The sequence below is a fragment of the Ursus americanus genome, chromosome 29 (genome assembly GCF_024610735.1).
Source record: "Ursus americanus isolate L20-20 chromosome 29, mUrsAme1.1.p, whole genome shotgun sequence".
Lineage (NCBI taxonomy): Eukaryota > Metazoa > Chordata > Mammalia > Carnivora > Ursidae > Ursus > Ursus americanus.
In genome coordinates, this window is record NC_142155.1 from 9,456,572 (window position 1) to 9,480,963 (window position 24,392).

Consider the following 24,392-nt stretch of genomic DNA (forward strand, 5'->3'; position numbering starts at 1 on the left):
TGTGCATGGCCTTGGGCAATTACCTAACCAGACTGCATCTTGGTTGTCCCTTTTCTGAGATACTCCTCACAAAAGGATGTAAAAATAAGATGCTTTTAAATTATACATGAAGTGTTGAGTCCACTGCCTGACATACAGTACACTCTTAATAATACTAAATCCTGCTTCAGATATCAAAAGTGGATTTGGCTTGGAACTTTCAGTGTGCAATTTATAAAATAATTATGTGACTCTTTGTAATTACAATTTCCAGTCCCATCATTGCCACTAATGAAATGCTCTCCAAATACAGACAGTAAGCAAAATTATTTTGGTAATAAAAAATTCATAATTTTAATAAAATAATCTGACATTCATAGTTACAGAATTATCAATAAAACACCTCTCTTTCTGTTTGAATTCATCTACCAGAGAAAAAATATGGTCCCATTTAACAAGGGAACAAGGAATTAAAAAAAAAAAAAAAGCTTATTTTCAAATACACTGAAAGACTACTTGGATGCAATGTAATTCTTACAAAACGGAATTTTGATGACAGAGCCAAACGAATCCAAAGCATGTGAATTAAATTTCCCTTAAAAAATGACATATGGTTTAAAAATAAATAAATATGGGGGGATATACTGGGTACAATGAGCTTGGACTTCATTAAATGTCAAATATTTTAAAATAATTTGTGACATTTGTAAACTTAGAAGATTGTGTGCTCATCAGATATTTCCTTGGTGTTCACATACATGTTTAAATTACTTCATTTTTACCTCAGTCTCAGTAATTCCCATTTGATTTAAGCCTTAGGCCTTAACAATATGTTTATAAATTTTTAATTCACTGATAGTGTCAAATTTTGTTCTACAGCTATGAAAAGAAATTTAAAACTCAGGGTTTGTTTTTTTTTTTTTTCCAGTCAGCTGAACATGAGAAAACTCATCATAATAGAAAGTGCTGCTAAAATAAACCTAAATGACAACAAACAGAAAGAATGTTTTGGCAAAGAATTTGACTGAAGGAAAGAACCCAACTGCACAGCTTGGAATCATGGCTGCTTTTATTGCACCAAGACATTTCTTAGAATCAGTCCCAGTTTATACAGACGTAGTGAAGAGAAGGGCCATATGCACCCCAATGTTCATAGCAGCAATGTCCACAATAGCTAAATCGTGGAAGGAGCCGAGATGCCCTTCAACAGTTGACTGGATTAAGAAGCTGTGGTCCATACATACAATGGAATATTACTCAGCTATCAGAAAGAACGAGTTCTCAACATTTGCTGCAACATGGATGGCACTGGAGGAGATAATGCTAAGTGAAATAAGTCAAGCAGAGAAAGACAACTGTCATATGATTTCTCTCATCTATGGAACATAAGAACTAGGAAGATCGGTAGGGGAAGAAAGGGATAAAGAAAGGGGGGGTAATCAGAAGGGGGAATGAAGCATGAGAGACTATGGACTATGAGAAACAAACTGAGGGCCTCAGAGGGGAGGGAGGTGGGGGAATGGGATAGACCGGTGATGGGTAGTAAGGAGGGCACGTATTGCATGGTGCACTGGGTGTTATACGCAACTAATGAACCATCGAGCCTTACATCGGAAACTGGGGATGTACTGTATGGTGACTAACATAATATAATAAAAAATCATTAATTTAAAAAAAAAAAAAAAAGAATCAGTCCCAGTTTAGAGTGCCTGGGTGGCTCGGTCAGTTGAGCATCTAACTTTTGATTTTGGCTCAGTTCATGATCTCAGGGTCATGGGACTGAGCCCCACATCAGACTCCGCATCAGTGCAGTCTGCTCGAGTTTCTACCTCTGCACCCCACCCCACGCTCGCGCGCTCTCTCTCTAAAGTAAAACAAATAAAGGGGTACACGGCTAGCACAGTTGATAGAGCATGAGACTCTTAGAGTAAAATAAGTAAGTCAAAAAAAAAAAAAAAAAAAAGAATTAGTCCCAGTTTTACAATATGCCCCACCTCCATCATCTGCCTCCAGCGGTTTTATCATAGTTGGCCGGTTTTCCAAACATGAGGCATTTTAGTCACATACTGCTATTTCAAAACCCGAACAGTTAGTTCCGTACTAAAACTATCAACTTGGGTAGCATTGGGCAGGACATACACAGAGGCCCTAGTTTAAGACAGCTTTTTGAAGTTAAGCTGATCTGTCCAGGGTTAAGTTCCAGTTATGATCTGGAGTCTCTAATAGGTTCTGGGAGAAAAAAAACTCATCTATAATGACTCGTGTCATTAATACATAGAAGAGGTTAGTATACTGCATAAACAGCTATGGTGACAATTGTTATTTCTTGGCTCAGAAATAGATCTCAATCTTCTACCAGGGAACATAACAGGATGTTAAGTGCAAGTTTTCTGATTTTCCGGGAACCAATGTCAAGGCCCATAGCTAAGGACCATAGGTGCTGTCTACCCCATCTTCTAGGTTCTGCAAACCTATGATTTCCCTATAAGTCCTCCTAAGAAGACTAATTCAGAAATATAGCTTTACAATGAATCCTGACTTCCCATACACACTCATCAAAAAATACAAGAAAACAACTGAGAGATGAAAGTCATCTTGGCAGGGGGCATGAGGAGGGCATAGGCCTATATTTTTGGAATCCATTCCTTCTATCCTGTGACTGAGGGAAGCCAAGTGTTTCCTTTGTCCAAAGCCAAAGAAAAGAATTTAGATGTGAAGACAGGAGCTCCAGTTGAATGCTTGGCCAGAAGTCTTGCCAAACAAGGGAAAAACAACATGAAAAGACAAAATGGTAGAGGAGTGGGGCACCTCAAGTCTCTGTTCCAGGAGATATGTTCTAAGTATTCCCATAGGCCCACAAGTCTGAATGCTGGTCTGGGAGGGTAGGTGAGATTGAAGGCTACAGTCCCATTGGGGCCACTGTGGTATAGAGGGGAAAGAAGGGAACACATGGTGCCTTCAGCTGGGGGTAATCCAAAGATGTGAACAAATCTCACTAGGAGTCACCAGTGCCTAGGGGTGCTACTTGCAGGTGCACCTTAGACCCACTACCCAAGCCAAGCCCTTGGGTAATAAATTCAATAGCATCTAACCCAGGGAAGGCACCAACCTCATCAAGTCAGAAGGCATTTGCCTTCTCCTCTGTGCCTTCTCCACCTCCTTTCCTCCCTAGCCCAACCCTAGCCTGCACCAGGATCAGGAAGAGATCTGTTATGAAGATAATCAATCAAGGTTTTCACTTGTGTGTGTGTGTGTGTGTATGCGTACACACATTTAGTTTTATTGTAACGAAGCAACTTGTACACTTTTAACATTTAAAACTGAGCATCATCTTTCCTCTCCAGTGAAACAAAAAGAAAATTTAAAAATAAACAGGAACAAAATTACAATAGAGAACGTCAATTCCAAATAAGATCCTACAGGTTCTGCTGATTCTCTCATTGAGTGGCAGGGCTCAAGTCATCATTAGGAGAGAATTTTATTTTAAAAGTGTCATCTTAAACTGCAAGGGTGTCCATTAAACATCACAATTAAACATGCCAAAGGAGAAGCCATGTTGTCAAAATGCCCACTTAACCCACCCAAACATCTCAAATCCACCCTTGCTGACTTCCTATAACTCCGTTTTTTTAGGTTTTTTTTCCTTTTTTTTAAACAACACAAAGTAGACAGGTACATGTTGGTAAATGCTAACTGTTCATATTCACATGGAGACACAGTGTAATCTCTGAGCCCAATATACAGAGAAAGGAGGAAAAAAGCTAGAATTCTATGCACTACTACATAGGGGCCTAGCACCCTCCAGCTTCCAGCAGAGCTAAGGGAGCAGGTTTTTCCTTTTTCCCAAAGAACACAGTGGTATTGATTCCATAAAGGAAGGCATAAAAATGAATTTGGAACAGAAAAGGGCAGAGATTCTTCTCCTACTGTATTCTGCTCAAGGTATTTCCCCCCAAAATAAGTTGAGAACCAACTTATTGGTATAAAGGGAGAGAAAAGAGACTTCAAAAAACAGGGCAAATGAGCACAAGAGGAGGGAAAAAAGAGAGAGAGACTGCAACTTGCTCCCAGGGACTGAAGAAATTTTAAAAAGGAAGGTTGGAATCCATCAGTGTTTCGTTAGTCATCTTTTTCTTCATCCTCCTTCATCCTCATCTCCTTGATCAGTATCTTCCAATCTTTCTTCTTCTTCATCATCATCATCTTCTTCTTCTCCTTCCCCTTCTTCATCATCCATATCGGGAACCAAGTAGTACTGTAATGGATTTAGCCAAATATCATCTTTGATGACCTCTCCTAACTCATCTGCACCTGCATCAGAATGGTGAGTAAACCAGGTGAGGAAACTCTCTGGTTCCTCATGCTGTCTCTTCCTGCTGGCTTTATTCTGTGTTTGACTTGAATGTTTCATCAAATCCCTTCCAGATTTCCATTTGATTTCGGTGGACTTTGAAGATGGATCACCACCCTCATTCAGATGAAATTCTCTGGGGAGAACTTTATTTTCGAACTAAGGGTTTTCATCAAAATAAAAATCTATTCTGTAACCTGATTTAACAGCTTCAAATTCTGTCACTTCAACTCTTGTCAAATGATGCAGTGCCTCTTTGTCCTCCTCCCCAAGCAGTGCAGACACTTGTGGATGGTCGACAAATGTTGTTACCAGAAATTGGGGATTTTGGCGATCAATTCCGACCTCTTCTGGAAAACTGGTTAGTGAAGTTTGTTATAGTTCTGTTCTACTTTCAAAATCTCCTCACTGGCTTGTTTATTAAGTCTATTTCATTCAGTACTTCATCAATATGTTCAATTACTTTTTGCTGTTCTTTTTCTCCCTTAGGCAAGTGCTGAGAGAAGGATACCTTCTCTCACTTGGGGGCAGGAGACAGTCTGGGTTTCTTTGTTTAAGACTGGCATTTGGCGGCCATGTTGTGAGGAAACTCCACAAAACCAGGAGAGAGGCACGTCTGGAAGAAGCTCTGATTACTCCAGTCAGGGTTTTTAAATAAAAGATGTAAATAGTAGACACTAGAATGAGACCATTATAATAATGTCTAGAAGAGGCTGAAAAGTTACAGAATCTAGCTTAAGATATTTTAAGAGTTTCTAGCTGATGGAAAATGTGTATAGCAGCGGGGGGGGGGGGGAGGCTGTTATTAGAAAAACAAAGTGGAAGTGTTTCTGTATATACCCAAATGAATTAGGCTACTCAAAACAGTTTAACACTAATGGCTTTGTCTTCATTTTTGTGATTGACAACTGGGGAAAAATATCTAATCCAGGAACATTTAAATTTCAGGGTACAGTAAAATCATCTGGGGCCATTTTTTTAATTGCAGTTTCCCAAGCACCACCCTACACTCAGAGATCCAACTCAGTCAACCTGTGGCAACACCCCAGAATCTCCACTTTTAACAACTTGATCATTCAATGCTATAAATTTCCCTCTATGTACTGCTTTTACTGCATTCCACAAATTTTGATAAATCGTATATTCCATTTTTATTTAGTTTGAAAGATTTTTTAATTTCTTTTGAGATTTTTTTTCCTTTGGCACATTTTTTTTCTTTGATATTATTTAGAAGTGCATTGTTCAATCTCCAACTATTTGGAGATTGTCCAGTTATCTTTCTATTATTGATTTCTAGTCTAATACCATCATCATCTGAGAATATACATTATATGATCTCTATTCTTTTAAATAAGGTTGTGTTTTATGGCCCAGAATATGGTCTTGGTGAATGTTCCATGTGAGCTTGAGAAGAATGTGTAACGTGTTGGATGAAATAGTCTATAGATGTCAATTATCTCTGGCTGATTGATGGTGTAGTTGAGTTTAACTGTGTCCTTACTGATTTTCTGCCTGCTGGATCTGTCCATTTCTGTAGAGAGTGCTGAAGTCTCCAACTATGATTATGAATAGTGGATTCATCTATCTCTCCTTGCAGTTCTATCATTTTTTGCCTCACATAGTTCAACACTCTGTTGTTAGGCATATACACATTAAAAATTTTTATGTCTTTTTATGAAATTGACCCTTTTATCATTATGTAATACCCCTCTTTATCCCTGATCATTTTCCTTGCTCTTAATGGTAATTTGACTGTGATACTGCTAGATCAGAGGGCCACAGCTGGAAAAACATTGGCTACATTAGTTTTCTATGGCTGTTGTAACAAATTACCACAAACTTAAAAGCTTACAAACAAAAAATCTTACAGTCCAATGCAGGCTACAATCAATGTGTCTCCAACGCTACATTCCTTTCTGGAGGCTATAATGGAGAATCCATTTCCTTGCCTATTACAGTTTCTACCCACAGCCAGAAGGGACCCCTGTGATGAGACTGGGCCCACCCAGACAATTAAAAATCATCTCCTGCTCTCAAATTCCTTAACTGTAATCACATCTGTAAAGTCTCTTTGCCAAGTTAGGTGATATATTTGCAGGTTTTAGGAATTAGGATGTGAACGTTTCTGGGAGATGTCATTATTTTGCCTCCCACAGCAGCCTAATCCTATTTGCTCTATGATTTAAAAAGCATTTCAAAAGTATGTTGGTAACCCTTAACCAATTTCCAATTTCCAGGTGTATCATCAGAGAAATAGTTCCAATTTCTTACCTGGGAATGTCATTTTTGACATGGCAACAGGATATTATAATAAATTTGTTAATAATGGTAACATCTTTCTTTGAGATTGGCCAGGGCTGGCTACATTTAATGGAGTCCAAAACAGCTTCCAATATCAAGGGTTCTAATTTTGATAGAACAGATGAGTACAGCCTTGAGGAGGTATTGCTGATACCAAGAAAGTGTTGATTTTTCAGGCCTGCAGTGGCCACCACTTCGCTGGTGGAGCGATCAGACAGAAAAGGTCTAATTTAGGGGAACAAAAGAAGCCAGACCTGAAAAGCACCCAGCCCAAGAACTTGAGGGAGGGGGTTACATCAAATATGTTATAGAACACAGGAAACCATTTTGAGGCTTCCAGACAATCACCCTTTGTCTGAAAGTTTCCCTTGCACAGTTAAGAGTTTTTAATAGACTCTTCACGTTGTTGAGCAAACATGCACCGCAAAGCGAAAGAGCTGTTCATTCATTCCATAAGAACTTATTAAGTACCCACATTTGTTAAGTATTTTCCATACTGAGGCAGTAAAGTAAGTGTGGACTTTAAAATCAGATTATCCAAGTTAAACCAGGCTCCAACACTTACTAAAACAAATTACCTCACTTCTCCATGCTTGGTATCACCATGTACAAAATAGGATAATAGTACTTACTTGATGAGATTAGTAGATAGAATGCTTGGAACTTCCCTGAGATAAAGCAAATACTCCAAAACATGTTAGTTTTCATGACTGCTTCAATTAGCTGCCAAGCACGGGGAACACAAACTGAGGAAGACAAATTGCTGTGCTCAGGAGCTCACCATGTGGTAGGAGAGACAGGTGACTGCAACAAGGCAGCTTACGAAGTATCATGTCAAAGTAGATACAAGACGCCCTAGAAGCACATCAACACCTGACCAGTGCAGGCAGTGGTCGCACACAGCTTCCCAGCCACCGGAGCCGCATCTCAGAAAATGAGCCAAACAAACAATGAAGGAAAGGGGCTTCCCAATGGGAATAGCATATGCAAAAGCAAAGAGGTGTGAAAGCAGGCTGCGTTCAGGATGCTGGGAATAGGGCACAGTGAGTATAGGACAAGGAGCAAGCTCAAAATGGAGACTGAGGTTTGAAAGAACTTTATAAGAAGGAAAAAACAATTTGACAGGGCCAGGCCAAGTGTCACTAACACCAATAAGAGAATAGCTGATGAGTTCCCAGATAAACTCAATTTCCTCTATTTCTCACAAAGACTTTAGTTTCAAGGCTATATAAGAACTGTGTGCAAGTCTGAGTGTTTGTGCGTGAGTATGTCAGAAGCAATAGCTCTGGGGAGAAGGGTACTTTGTTTTCTGAAGCTTTGGGAACCACCTGTTTTGAGAAACAAACTGAACCGAACTCATAGTATCTGTAGTTTTTCTTCCCAGGACATAGTAACATATTTAAGAAAACATGAAAAGTCAATAGAAATTTAAAAATAGAAACAGATTTATTTTATTGCTCAGTTAATTAAATGTATCATACATGAGATAAGATATTAAAATTGAACTTTTCCTCTTCTCAACTTCTGTGGAAGACCCAGAACAGAAAATAAAGGATGTTAAAGGTCCATATATTCTAGAAAAAATGAGCCATACATCTATGGAGAATTTTCACTTAAATACAGTCCCCAAGTCTGCCCCACCCCAAATGTAGATCCTTAATTGGACACCCACATGAAGGATCTATAAGGAGAGTCTTAAATATTGACAGTGAGTTTGGAAGTACTAAATTTCTTAAAAGAGTTATCAATGTGTTGCAGTCCTTTTCCTCTTCTTAGTTTCTCCTTTTCATAAGCCAAGTAAGGAAGAGAATCAGAGACTCGCCCAGAAAACCTGACCTGTGACCTCAGGAGTTTAGAAGGCATGGAACTAGCATGTGACAGATTCCTGAAAAGTCTAATGAGAAACCGACTAGGGCATATTTGTTCCCCTTGAAAGGGATGTTACCAAAGAACCAGATGGAAGGGTAAGGTAATCCCAAAGAGGAATCTTTAAGGGAAGGAGCACCAGAAGCCAGAAGCTAAGGGATGATTGTAAACAGCCAGGAAAAAGAGGCATGCACACCCTGTGAGGGCACTACTAGCAAGAGACCCGAGCAGCTAAAGCCTTTCAAGGGGGTCAGCATTTAGACACCTGACAGAACAGAGAGCCCCATCAGATTACAACTGCACCAGTCCAGGAAGACTTTTCAGTCCTTTTCTTCCCCTCGTCCTTCAATTCAACCCTGGAGAAGCCACAGACCACATGGGAGTCTGGGAAGAGGAGATGAACTAAAGTGGGAAAACTGTGAAGAAGACACCAAAACTTATGCTTCTGACCAAGATGTGATAACAGGGGTTTAATTTAGCCTCCCATCAATTAACAATTAAAAACCTGAATAAAATGTACAAAATTGGTCTCCAGACTTTGGACATTGGGCTACAGAGGACAGTAATCCCTGAGAGAAGGGTAAGGTGGCACCCTATGATTGCCCCATCCTGCTGACTGCAGAGTTTCCAAGCCACAGTGCAGGGAGAGAGAACCCAGGCAGAGCCCAAAAGCTCACAAAGTTAAGACAGAGAGGGGTACCTGGGAGGCCCGTTCACTTGAGCCCAGCAGCAGAGTGCTGGGGAGGACAGCGCCACACAGAGAACTTTGAAGACTTCAGTGAGTGCAGGTCAGGGAATGTGGGTGAGGAAACCACCCAAAATCGGGAAAACATCATTCAAAAGTAGCAGGAGGGAACAATCCCCAGAGCTCACCCAAGGTCTGACGTAGTTCATGCTACCACCAGCCAGAGTAAAAACATGGTAACTTATGCAGTACTGAGTATCACCTGAGTATCAGAAGGGACGCTGGGGGAGGGAATTAGCCCTAGACCAAAGGCTGCACTGGTTCAGCCTAACAAAGCTTTACAAAGAAGCCTCAAAAGGATCAAAATGTTTCCAAGGAACAACTCTCACAATCCAAGATGTGTTCAGAAATCAAACGGTACCCAAAATTCTCAGGCAAATGGCTTTACTGACCTCCTAAACAACTAACCCTGTGTACCAGGCAACAGATTCACTTAGAGTACATGCGTTATTTGCTGGCACTGAGATTACTTCAAGATGGTTGAGGAATTATCTCTATTTTCCCTGTTTTCTTCTCTAGGTTTTAAAATGTGTGAACAATTTTGGCCTCTATTATCAAATAAAAGCTTCTCTTCTTCAATTTGTAATAAGAAAAAGGAGAACTCAAACTTGGCTAGAGCTGATGAGGTCACCTGAGTTGTTCTTTCCTTCCTCTTTCCTTTAGCTTTGTGTCTCCTGAGGCCACAGTAATACAGGGGACTTTTTAGAGTGTACCTGAATGCTTGGGGGACACTTATTTCTTGTAACTTTCATCTGTATATAATTTCAAACTTACAGAAAAGTTGCAAATATAGTTCAAAGACTCCTATACATTTGTTATAGACTGAATTATGTTTCCCAAAATTCACATGTTGAAGCCTTAACCTCCACTGTGACGGTATTTGGATGCAGGGCCTTGAAGGACATAATTAAAGTTAAATGAGCTCATAAGAGAGGAACCACAATCTAATAGGACTGATGCCTTTATAGGAAGAGGAAGAGACACCAGAGATCTCTCTTTTCTATCCACTCACAAAAGAAAGACCATGTAAGGACACAGCAAGAAGGTGGCCATTTACAAACCAGGAAGACAGGCCACACCAGACACCGACCCTGGCTGCACCTTGATCTTGGACTTCCAGCTTCCAAAACTGTGAGAACATGTCTGTTTGTCTCGTGTAGAAACTCCAAAAGTTCAAGAAGGAGACTCTGCCTATAAATTGGCAAAAGCATGAGTAAAATAATCTAGGACAAGGGTCAATAAACTTTCCTGTAAGGAGATAGATAACAAATATTTAAGGCTTTGCAAAGTCCCATGTTGTTCTTGTCTCCTAGTGGTGGTGGGGGCGGTGGTGATGGTGGTGGTGGTGATGGTATTTAACTCTTTAAAAATGTAACAGCTGTTCACACAGCTCAAGGACCATACAAAAATAGGCCACGGGCCTGCCTGCAGACACGAACCTGAAGTAAAGAACCGCTTCCCCACTCTGGATACCACATTAGTGCATGTGTCTGGCGAAGGGAGGGATTACCACCACTTGCCCACTCAATCACCTGGCTTTCTACAGGGAGAAACATGAGGAAGTGAGGAGGCCTTCCCAGAGCATTAGCCACCCGACTTAGGAGACTGTTTCCTGTTACTGACTATCCCCTCTGCCAAGATAAAAGACAGACCCCTGGGCACACTAACAAAGACAATATGCAAAAGAGAGAAGAATAAGAAGTTTTTGGGTCTGAGCTATTTCTAGGAATAAGTAAATTAGAACAGAAGTAGAATTATGAAAATCTATTACCTTGAGCGAGAATGAATGATTTTATAAATATGTATCTGTCACTATGGTTTATCGATGACAAAAGCTCTAGCAGCATCTTGGACCATAAGGATGATAGCCACCACGGAGACAGCAGACCCAAGATGCTGCAATGAGCTTGGATTTCTGAATTCAGAACATCGTGAAGCTGTGACATCAGCCATAGTCAGTCTGCTGCCACTGGACTTGATTTTCCTGAGTTCAAGACAATGTTATTTTGTAGTCTGAACATAAACAGTTGAAACTACTCTGACAAATACAGTTTGAAGAACAGACTATTTTTCAAAGAACAAGGCATAATAATGCCTTCATTCCTACAAAAATTCTTTTGGAGGAGTAAACATTTTGGTTAACAAGTTTTAACAAGCCTACTGAGTAACACTTGCTTTAAATTTTTAACAAGTTTTTCTAAAGAGATTTTGAAAATTATTATTGTACTTATAGAACATTATAGTAAATGCAGGGAGCTAGGAAGTCTAGAGACCTGGGATTTATCAAGCTCAGCCTCTTAGTAGTTGTGTGAACTTGAGCAGTTCTGTTTCTTCTATAATTGGGGCAGGTACCTTAAACAGTGTGGCTTTGAAATGAATGATGGTAATTATCTTATTTGATCATCACAAGAGGCTTGGAAGCAGAAGCTGTGCCTCAGGGCCAAGGAAGGAACCCCCAAACAGAAATAAGTGTTTTAAAACAATATTACTGAACGGATGCCACTTAACCTGTGCTTTACACAATCTGATATGTACTTTTTACTACAATTGTCAAATAGGTTCACAGAATCCAAGACTTCATGAAAATGGCCCCCAAAGGGGGTGGGACTTAATTAAGTACCACTGAACCCACTCTACAAAATGTATACTGTATACATTGTATTACAAAGTAGTTTATTCCTGATCATAAGCAACAGGTACAAAGAGTACCTGGTAGATTTTGACATCCACTTCCAAACTCCCCTGTTGCCAGCAAGGGAAGAGTATGATTTCTGTTCTGATCCAACTAGTTCACTCTTTCAGGCTCTGTTCCACTACTCCTCCATGTTTGCTTGATTCTCATTTCATGTGGCCTGCATTAATCAGGGGGTTTTTTTTTGTTTTGTTTTTTTGGGGTTTTTTTGCTGCCTTGATTGATTACTATTTGCGCAATGTCTTTAGTGTGCCTCTGCAAATTCTTGACCTTCACTTTCAATCCCAAGTCCTTATGGGGCACCTGGGTGGCTCAGTTGGTTAAGCATCTACGTTCGGCTCAAATCATGATCCCAGGGTCCTGGGATGGGGCCCCATGTGGGGATCCCTGCTGGGGAGTCTGCTTCTCCCTCTCCATCCGCCCCCACATTCATGATCTCTCTCTCTCGTTCTCTCTCTCTCTCAAAATAAATAAAATCTTTAAGAAAAATAAATTAAATAAATAAATCCCAAGTCCTTATCAAGTAATTGTTTCCTCTAGTGTAGTCTATACCATGCTAGACACTGCTTTTGTTTATCAACTACCAATAGACTCTTTTTGCATATCTCCGCCTGCCTCTCCCTTTCTCTCCTCATACTCTTCACCTCTTCATCTGTGACCACGAGCACAATTAGTGGTCTTTGCCACAATGTGTCCACTATTGAGTTTCAGTGATGGAAAGAATTATAAAGTCCACTTGTTTTGGGTGGGAGCGATCAGTTACAGATAGTGGTATAAACTAAATCTATATTCCCCTCACTACCTACCACTACCAAAGTTTCTGTATAACCACAAGAACATTTCCCGGGAGCAGTGGTACAAAGGTATTACTTATTAACTGCTTTGTGATACATATCATATGACCCCTATCAGTACTGGACAACCAAAAATCATGTAAGTTTATTTGTATCCTAAGTCAAATCCTCCCCACTGGCTTCTTCCTCTTGCTGTATATCCAGATGAATATATCATGTTCTCTATCAATTTCACAGTCCCAGTAGCAAAAGTCTCATTATGGCAGATAAAATTTAGGGGAAAACTCAAGCCACGTGTGCCCTTGCTGTCTTTTCCTCTGATTTTTCTAAGTGGATGAATTTCTCCCTAGTGTTATAATATTGATGCAAAATTGATAATATTGCAAGCATATTCCATTCGTGGAACTCAAAATTGAATCATGATGACCAAGATTTTTTCCCCTGAATCAGACTTGTAATTCATTCTAAAAATCATTTTGCAATAAGAAAAAGATTAATCATCTCATATTTTTTTAAAAAGGCAACCAATGTAATCATTTAAAGTGTGTTCTGCATATATTAAAAAAAACAGATGTTGAATATGATGTTTCAGGATAAATAATGTCAAGAATATTCCTCTGCAGTATTTGATAGCTATGGGAATTTTTAAAGCACATAATGTACTGTACTAATCTTAATCTAACATGTATGTTGAACTATCACCATTTGCCAAATAAAGTACAGTTATTTACATTCGAGGAGTTCCAACAATGCATTAAGTTTCATCCTGCAATTTTCTAGATACTGTAGAGATTGTAAAATTAGATATTGTCTCTATTTCACAAAATGTAACCCAGGTTTCTTTTAATTTTGGCAAAGATAGAATTATAAGTCTCAATAAGAGTAAAATAAAACTAAACTGGGTAATTGCATAATATTAATACATCTCAGTTTCTGACTAACATAGCCTGCTAAACGTGGTACCTATTAGAAGCTTCTAAAAGATAGAAAAAAAATAAGAGTAAAATTTTTCTTTCCTTTGTGTTAGAGAATCTCCTACCTATTAGGTAGCCTCTAATATAATTAACATTTAATGCACAGTGCAAGTCCATTGACTGTGCACATATTGCATAAAATCTTACACGCAGTATATCTAATTGCCTGAACATTTAAAATATTTATCACCTTAAACTATTTTAAAACAAATTCAATCTTATATATTCAAGTTCAGTTAATTGCAAAATCAATAGAATATAATCATAGATATCATACCTGGATTCCTATTGCTCAAGGAATATTCCTCAAATGAATATAATCCTAAAACTATATTTGATATTTTCTGATGATTCTAATGGCAATTTGGGGCCTTAAAAATGCTTCAGTGTCATCACTATGAACACTGATTATCATTATATAGTACTCTAGAGAACACGGTGGTGCTATTTATGCTCAGAGTGTTAACTTGGATCTCTAATAAATAGGAATTTAGCATATCACCTTTGAAAGAGTAACGATTTATTCTGATTAAGCACTGAAACATAATTTTTTGCTCCTCTGCTACATAAGGTGTAGAAACCTGAAGAGTGTCACCCATTACCTAACAGTGAGAGACAGCCACGTAAACTACAAAATCACTTTTTTGAACCCATCACAGAGCTGACATTTCGGGACAACCATAGGTCTCACCTGTGACAGAACACAGGAGGAAGATGAGGCTTCCATTCAAATGGGTAGAAAGAAATCAGCCAGCTTCCAATCAAAAAATGATTAAGTTCTGGGGCTCTAACGCACAGCAGTGTGATCATAGCTAATAATACTGTGCTATGTACTTGAAAGTACTAAGAGAGTAAATCTTAAATGTTCTCACCACAAAAAAGAGATGGTAATTATGTGACATGTGGGAGGTGTTAGCTAACACTACAGTGGTAACCCTGTGACAATATATAAATGTATCACGTCAATTCACTGTATACCTTAAACTTTCACAATGCTATATATGTCAATTATATATCAATAAAGCCTACAAAAAGTATACCTAAAAAAAGAAATCAACCATCATTAGCATAAGCAACCACGATAGCAAAAGGAGCCACAAACATAAGGGAGTCCCCACACACCTGCAGGTTGTTTGTTTGTTTGTTTGTTTGTTTGTTTTTTAACAGTTGTTCAGTTGGTACTCACAAGAAAGACTGGAAGCAGGCAAGAGACTGGAGAAGACTCCCTCTGCGGAACAGACGTGGAGGAGAGAATCAGCCACTGCTGTTGGAAGGCATGAAGCCGCGCTCCTCTGCTTGGGCCTTTCTCTTAAAGGCTTAAGCTCTGGGGAGGGGTAGTTATTGCTAGCACCTGCAGCACAACAGATGCATTGTTTCCTGAAAGGATAGAAGATGATACCTCTATCCCTGCGGGGCCGGCAGGAAACAGTCCTGAGCTCAGGATCCTGTGTCAGTACTATTAGAGGTCTCCTGCCACTGGACTAGAGCAAGAAAACCTCCTGCACAACACCTGCCAAAGACAGAAGCAGAAAATTGGCTGCTTGCCACGGGAAAGAGGTATAGTGAGAAAACTCCACCTCCAGAGTCCTAGGTATAAGTGAGAAAACTCCACCTCCAGAGTCCTAGGTATAAGTGGCCTGGCTGAGGCCGGGCCAGAACAATAAAGGACCCTCCTGCTCTGTTCCTTACCAGTCTAGGAAACACTGAGTAGCAAGCCACGGCAGTCCACCACTGTGGAAGGGTCAGAACATGGAGAAAAGCCCATCTATGGAATAAAGAACAGCTAAAAACTAAGGGTTGAAGGCACACATTGAGATAAACATTCAGTCACCCAGATCTTCACCCTAAGCACATCATTAGAGAAATCTGAAGACTGTAGCATGCTGAAAGTAACCGAAGCCTACTATTAAAACTAAGCAACTATTGGGGCGCCTAGGTGGCACAGCGGTTAAGCGTCTGCCTTCGGCTCAGGGCGTGATCCCGGCGTTATGGGATCGAGCCCCACATCAGGCTCTTCCACTATGAGCCTGCTTCTTCCTCTCCCACTCCCCCTGCTTGTGTTCCCGCTCTCGCTGGCTGTCTCTCTCTTTCGAATAAATAAATAAAAAATCTTAAAAAAAAAAAAAAACTAAGCAACTATTAAGCCTAAACCCATTTTCTACATTAACTCCTATAACAAAATTAAATTAGAAACCAACAACAAATATATATGGAAGATCCCTGAATACATGAAATTCAAACAACAAGTTTCCAATAACCCATGAGTCAAAAAGAGGGTTACAAGAAAAACTAGAGGATACATTGCACTGAATAAAAATGAAAATCCAATATACAAAAATTGTGAGATGCTGCTAAAACAGTGCAGCTAAAAAAGAGGAAAGGTCTCCAACCAATATCTAAGTTCCCACCTTTAAAAAGAAGCTTCAAAAGAACAAATTTAACCTACGGCAAGCATAAGGAAGGAAATAATAAAGAGTAAGAGTGGATATCAATGAAATTAAAAACAGAAAAATCTATAGAGAAAATAAATGAAACCAAAATGGGTTTCTTGAAGAGATGAATAAAATTTATAAACCTCTCACCAGAATGACCAGGTTAAAAACAAAAAAGACAAAGAACAAATACCATGAGTAAAAGAAGACATTTCACTACAGACCTCACAAATATTTAAGGGATAATAAGGAATATTACAAAAAATTCTATGCCTATAAACTTAACTTACATAAAATGGACATAAGAAACAGGAAGATTGGTAGGAGAAGGAAGGGAAGAATGAAGGGGGGTAAACAGAAGGGGGAATGAGCCATGAGAGACTGTGGACTCGGGGAAACAAACTGAGGGCTTCAGAGGGGAGGGGGGTGGGGGAATGGGCTAGGCCAGTGATGGGTAGTAAGGAGGGCACGTATTGCATGGTGCACTGGGTGTTATATGCAAGTAATGAATCATGGAACACTACATCAAAAACTAAGGATATACTGTATGGTGACTAACATAACATAATAAAAAAATATTATTAAAAAAAAATGGATGAATTTCTTGAAAGACACAAATTCCTGAAGTTCATTTCAGAAGAATTCCTATATTCTATAGGAGTTTATTAGTCCTAAATCTACTAAAGAATTTGAATTCATACATAAAAATTTCCAAAGAAAACCTTTAATGACAAACACTATCAAACATTTAAGGAAGGTATACAATTGTTTTCAAAAGCTCTTCCAGATTACAGAAGAAGGAGCATTTGTCAACTCATTTTATGAAGCTAACATTACCCTGATAACAAAACAGAAAAAATTATAAGAAAATTACAGATGCCTATCTCTCATGAACATAGACACAAAGATTCTCAACAAAATACTAGCAAATCAAATCCAGCAATATTTTAAAAACAAATTTCATGATCAAGTGTGGTATATCTATTGATTGTAAGACTGGGTCAACATTTTTAAAAATCAAATTAGCCAATATAATTCACCATATCAACGGACTAAGAAATAGAACCATAAGGCCAACTACATTGTTGCAGAAAAAGCATCTGACAAAATCCAACATATTTTTCTGATTAAAAAAAAAAAACTCTCAGCAAACTAAGAACAGAAGGAAGCTTTCTTAACATGGTAAAGATCACCTACAAAAATATCTACAGCAACAACATACTTAATGGTGAAAGACGCTGCTTCCTCCCTAAAATCAAGAACAAGGCAAGGATATCTATTCTCACCACTTATATTCAACATCACACTAGAAGTACTAGCCAATGTAAATAAGGCAAGAAAAAGAAATAAAAGTCCAATAAAAGGAAGAAATAAAACTAACTCTATTCAAAGGCTACAAGATTATTGTCTTAGTTCATTTGGGGCCACAATAACAAAATACCACAGACTGGGTGGCTTATAAATAACAGAAATTTTTTTTCATAGTTCTAGAGGCTGGAATTCCAAGATGCCAGGATGGACAGGTGAGGGCCCTCTTCTGGATCAGAGATTCCTAACTGTATCCTCACAGGGTGGAAAGGGCTAGAGATCTCTCGGAAGCCTCTTTTTTAAGAGTAGTAATCTCATTCGGGAGGGTTCCAGCCTCATGACTTAAGCACCTCACAAAAGCCCCACCTCCTGATACTATCACCTTTGGGGGTTAGGATTTCAACATATGAATTTGGGGCAGGGGGTGGAGGGAACAATCATTTCTACCATAGCAATTATCTACACAGAAAATCCCAAAGGTTCTCCAAGAACTACTGAAAGTAAAAAATGAATTTAGGAAGTTTGCAGGATAGAAGGCCAGTATACAAAAATTCAACTGTATTTCTACATACCAGGAAAGAAACACTGGAAATTAAACTTTTAAAAAGGTATCATATATAATAGCACCAAGAAACATAAAATACTTAGGTGTAAATCTAGCAAAATAAGAAGATTTATATGCTGAAAACTACAAAACACTGATACATTAAAGAAGACCAAAATGAATGGAGAATGTGCTGGGTTCAGGCTTTGGATGACTCAGAATTGTACAGATGTCAATTCTCTCTGAACTGTCCCATAGATTTAACGCAATTCTAATAAATCCCAGCAGGATATTTTTATACAAATTGACAAGTTGATTTTAAAATATATGTGGAGAGGAAGAAAAAAGATGGCAGAGGAGTAGGGGACCTTTTTACAGCTGGTCCCCTGAATCGAGCTGGATATCTACCAGACCATCCTGACCACCCACGAAATCAGCCCTAGACGCAGGAAGATACATCTGTACCTCTACAAACGAACATCTCAGGTGCTGAGTATTGAGGTACAAAGTGGGCAGCCGTGAATCTGCGCACAGATATCGGAAGATAAATGGAAGGGGGAGGGAGCTGCCCCACTCGGGCGCCAGGAAGCAGTAGCCACGTGCACTGGGGAGCAGGCCGCACTCCCAGACCAGTGTCACCCGAGACACCAGACTGAGACTGGGAGTTCCGGAGCACTCACTGAAACCAGTCTGAAACCCGGAGCTCCAGAGTGCACGAGCAGCCAAACTGAAAATCGGGAGGTCAGGAGCACGCGCACAAACTAGACTGATACCAGGAGCTCGGGAGCACTTGCGACCAGACTGAAAACTGGAGCTCCCGAGCACATGCGACCAGACTGAAACAGGGAGCTTGGGAGCACACAGGAACGGGGGCGGCTGGCGATGTTAGAGGCACAAAGGACAGAGACGTGCCAGCCCTGGAAGCAAGGGCTGGGGGAGCGGCTGTGGGGCGCACATCCCGGGACGCTGCAGGGTTTTTAGCAGCACTGACGGAAACAGAGTTAGAGTGGCCAGGAGAGCTCAGTGGAGAGCAGACTGAAATCTCTCTGTTCTGAGACAGAGGCTAGGATACGGCCACTGCCGCTCTGACTCTCAGAAGAGTCACAGAAAACTGCCAGGGAAAGCCACCAGGGAACAAAAGTCCGGAAATACCGGTTCACATTGTGCCCATCCCCATCCCCCCTCACAGGGGACGGAGCAACTCTACCCAAGCAGGGTTGCCTGAGTATCAGCGCGGCAGGCCCCTCCCCCAGAAGGCAGGCTGAAAAATCAAGAAGCCCATATCCCTAAGGTTCCTATAAAACAAGTGCACATTGCTTGGGTCCTGGTCAATAATTTGGGCTCTGGGCATCCCCGCAAACTCTCCTCAGCAGAATGACAAGGAGGAGGAATCCCCCCCCCAACAAAGAACTAATGGATATGGATATAACCAAACTGTCAGAAATGGAGTTCAGAGTAACAATGGTCAAGATGATGTGTAGGCTTGAAAAAAATATTAACAAGAATATAGAATCTCTAAAGGTGGAAATGAGAGTGAATCTGGCAGAAATTAAAGATGCTATGAATCAAACGCAGTCTAAACTGGATGCTCTGATGGCCAGGGTAAATGAGGGACAAGAACGAATTAGTGAACTGGAAGATGGGAAGATAGAAAAGAAGGAAAAAATGGAAACTTGGCTCAAAAAAATCCAATCTCAAGAATGTAGATTACTGGAGATTAGTGACTCAATGAAACGTTCCAATGTCAGAATCATCGGCATCCCTGAGGGAGTAGAGAAACAGAGAGGTCTAGAAGAGATATTTGAACAAATTGTAACTCAGAACTTCGCTAATCTGGCAAAGGAAACAAGCATTCATGTCCAAGAAGCGGAGAGAACCCCTCCCAAGATCAATGAGAACAGACCAACTCCATGTCGCATAATAGTACAATTCACAAATATTAGATCTAAGGATACAATCTTGAAAGCAGCCAGGGGGAAAAGAATCCTCACCTACAGAGGGAAGAACATCAGAATAATGTCAGACCTATCTACAGAGACCTGGCAAGCCAGAAAAAGCTGGCAAGATATATTCAGATATTTAAGTGAGAAGAACATGCAGCCAAGGATCCTTTATCCAGCAAGGCTGTCATTCAGAATGGATAGAGAGACAAGTACCTTCCAAGACCGGCAGAAACTGAAAAAATATGTGACCGCCAAGCCAACCCTACAAGAAATATTAAGGGGGGTTCTATAAAAGTAAAAAGACCCCAAGAGTGATACAGAACAGAAATTTACAATCTATAGAAACAAAGACTTCACAGGCAACATGACATCACTAAATCATATCTCTCAATAATCACTCTCAATGTGAATGGCCTAAATGCTCCCATAAAACACCACAGGGTTGCAGATTGGATAAAAAGACATGACCCGTCCATATGCTGTCTACAAGAGACTCATTTTGAACCTAAAAATACATCCAGACTGAAAGTGAAGGGATGGAGAACCATTTTTCATGCCAATTGACCTCAAAAGAAAGCTGGGGTAGCAATTCTCATATCAGACAGATTGGATTTTAAACTAAAGACTATAGTTAGAGACACAGAGGGCACTATATTATTCTTACAGGATGTATCCAACAAGTGGATATGACAATTATAAATATCTATGCCCCCAACAGGGGAGCATTCAGATACACAAGTCAACTCTTAACCAGAATAAAAAGACACATAGATAATAATATGTTAATAGTAGGGGACCTGAACACTCTGCTCTCAGAAACAGACAGATGACCCAAGCAGAAAATCAACAAAGAAACAAGAGTTTTGAATGACATACTGGACCAGATGGACCTCATAGATATATACAGAACACTATACCCCAGAACAACGGAATACTCATTCTTTTCGAATGCACATGGAACATTCTCCAGAATAGACCATATATTGGGTCACAAAACAGGTCTCAACTGATGCCAAAAGACTGAGATTATTCCCTACATATTTTCAGACCACAATGCTTTGAAACTGGAACTCAATCACATGGAAAAATTTGGAAGAAACTCAAACACTTGGAAACTAAGAACCATCCTGCTTTAGAATAATTGGGTAAATCAGGGAATTAAAGATGAGCTTAAGCAATTTATGGAAGCCAATGAGAAAGAAAACACATTGGACCAAAACCTATGGGACACTGCAAAGGCAGTCCTAAGGGGAAAATACATAGCCATCCAAGCCTCACTCAAAAGAACAGAAAAATCTAAAATGCTGCTTTTATATTCTCACCTCAAGAAGCTGGAGCTGAAACAGAAGAAAAGGCCTAACCCATACACGAGAAGGCAGTTGATCAAGATTAGAGCAGAGATCAATGAATTAGAAACCAGGAGCACAGTAGAGCAGATCAACAAAACTAGAAGCTGGTTCTCCGAAAGAATAAATAAGATCGATAAGCCACTGGCCAGACTTATTCAAAAGAATAGAGAAAGGATGCAAATTAATAAAATTATGAATGAAAGGGGAGAGATCACGACTAACATCAAGGAAATAGAAACAATCATTAGAAACTATTATCAACAACTATATGCCAATAAATTAAACAAACTGGAAGAAATGGATGCCTTCCTGGAAACCTATAAACTACCAAGTCTGAAACAGGAAGAAATTGATTATCCAAACAGACCGATTAATTATGAAGAGATTGAAGCAGAGATCAAAAACCTCCCCAAAAACAGGAGTCCAGAGCCTGACGGATTCCCTGGGGAATTCTACCAAATATTCAAAGGAGAAATAATACCTATTCATCTGAACCTGTTTCAAAAAAAAGAAACAGAAGGAAAATTACCAAACTTATTCTATGAGGCCAGTATTACCTTGATCCCCAAACCAGGCAAAGACCCTATCAAAAAGGAGAATTACAGACCAATATCCCTGATGAATATGGATGCCAAAACTCTCAATAAGATCCTAGCTAATAGGATCCAACAGTACATTAAAAGGATTATCCATCATGACCAACTGGGATTCATCCCTGGGATGCAAGGGTGGTTCAACATTCGCAATCGATCAGTATGACAAATCACATCAACAAGAAAAGAGTCAAGAACCATATGATCCTTCCAATAGATGCAGAAAAAGCATTTGACAAAATACAGCATTCTTTCCTGATTAAAACCCTTCAGAGTGTAGGGATAGAGGGTACAGTCCTTAATTTCATAAAAACCATCTATGAAAAGCCTACAGCAAATATCATTCTCAATGGGGAAAAGCTGAAAGCCTTTCCCTTAAGATCAGGAACACAACAAGGATGCCCACTCTTGCCATTATTATTCAACATAGTACTAGAAGTCCTTGCAACAGCAATCAGACAACAAAAAGGGATAAAAAGTATTCAAATCAGCAAAGAAGAAGTCAAACTCTCTTCGCAGATGACATGATACTCTATATGGAAAACCCAAAAGACTCCACCCCCAAATTACTAGAACTTATAGAACAATTCAGTAATGCGGCGGGATACAAAATCAATGCTTAGAAATCAGTTGCATTTCTATACACGAACAGTGAGACTGAAGAAAGAGAAATTAGTGAATCGATTCCATTTATAATAGCACCAAAAATCATATGATATCTCGGAATTAATTTAACCAGAGAGGTAAAGGATCTATATTCTAGAAACTACAGATCACTCTTGAAAGACATTGAAAAAGACACAAAAAGATGGAAAAACATTCCATGCTCATGGATCGGAAGAATAAACATAAAGTATCTATGCTACCCAGAGCAATCTACACAATCAATGCCATCCTGATCAAAATACCAATGACATTTTTCAAGGAGCTGTAACAAACAGCCCTTAAATTTGTGTGGAACCAGAAAAGACCCCGAATAGCCAAGGAAATGATGAAAAAGAAAAACAAAGCTGGGGGCATCACGTTGTCTGATTTCAAGCTATACTACAAAGCTGTGATCACAAAGACAGCATGGTACTGGCACAAAAACAGACACATAGACCAATGGAACAGAATAGACTCCAGAAATGGACTCTCGGCTCTTTGGGCAACTAATCTTTGACAAAGCAGGAAAACACATCCAGTGGAAAAAAGACAGTCTCTTCAATAAATGGTGCTGGGAAAATTGGACAGCTACATGCAAAAGAATGAAACTTGACCACTCTCTCACACCATACACAAAGATAAACTCCAAATAGATGAAAGACCTCAATGTGAGACAGGAATCCATCAGAATCATAGAGGAGAACATAGGCTGCAACCTCTTTGACATCAGTCACAGCAACTTCTTTCATGACACATCTGCAAAGGCAAGAGAAACAAAAGAAAAAATGAACTTGTGGGACTTCATCAAGATAAAAAGCTTCTGCACAGCCAAGGAAACAGTCAAAAAAACTAAGAGGCAGCCCACAGAATGGGAGGAGATATTTGCAAATGACGCTACAGATAAAAGACTGGTATCCAAGATCTATAAGGAACTTCTCAAACTATTCAATACATGAAAAACAAATAATCAAATCAAAGAATGGGCAGAGAAGACATGAACAGACACTTTTCCAATGAAGACATACAAATGGCTAACAGACACATGAAAAAAAGTTCAAAATCATTAGCCATCAGGGAAATTCATATCAAAACCACATTGAGATACCACCTTATGCCAGTTAGAATGGCAAAAATGGACAAGGCAAGAAACAACAAATGTTGGAGAGGATGTGGAAAAAGGGAATCCCTCTTACACTGTTGGTGGGATTGCAAGTTGGTACAGCCACTTTGGAAAACAGTGTGGAGGTCCCTTAAAAAGTTAAAAATAGAGCTACCCTATGATCCAGCAATTGCACTACTGGGTATTTACCCCAAAGATACAGACGTAGTGAAGAGAAGGGCCATATGCACCCCAATGTTCATAGCAGCATTGTCCACAATAGCTAAATTGTGGAAGGAGCCGAGATGCCCTTCAACAGACGAATGGATAAAGATGTGGTCCATATATACAATGGAATATTACTCAGCCATCAGAAAGAATGATTACCCAACATTTGCAGCAACATGGATGGGACTGGAGGAGATTATGCTAAGTGAAATAAGTCAAGCAGAGAAAGACAATTATCATATGGTTTCACTTATTTATGGAACATAAGAAATAGCAGGGAGATTGGTAGGAGAGGGAAGGGAAGAATGAAGGGGGGTAAACAGAAGGGGAAATGAACCATGAGAGACTGTGGACTCTGGGAAACAAACTGAGGGCTTCAGAGGGGAGGGGGTGGGGGATTGGGATAGGCCAGTGATGAGTATTAAGGAGGGCACATATTGCATGGAGCGCTGGGTGTTATACGCAAACAATGAATCATGGAGCACCACAACAAAAACTAAGGATGTACTGAATGGTGACTAACATAACATAATAAAAAATTTTTAAAAA

General features: G+C 39.6%; 1 pseudogene; it reads right to left on the minus strand.

Moving 5' to 3' along the window:
- Window positions 1–4,114: 4,114 nt before the first annotated feature.
- The window catches only part of LOC123797187 (protein SET-like), a 32,849-nt pseudogene continuing 12,571 nt past the window's right edge, over window positions 4,115–24,392 (minus strand).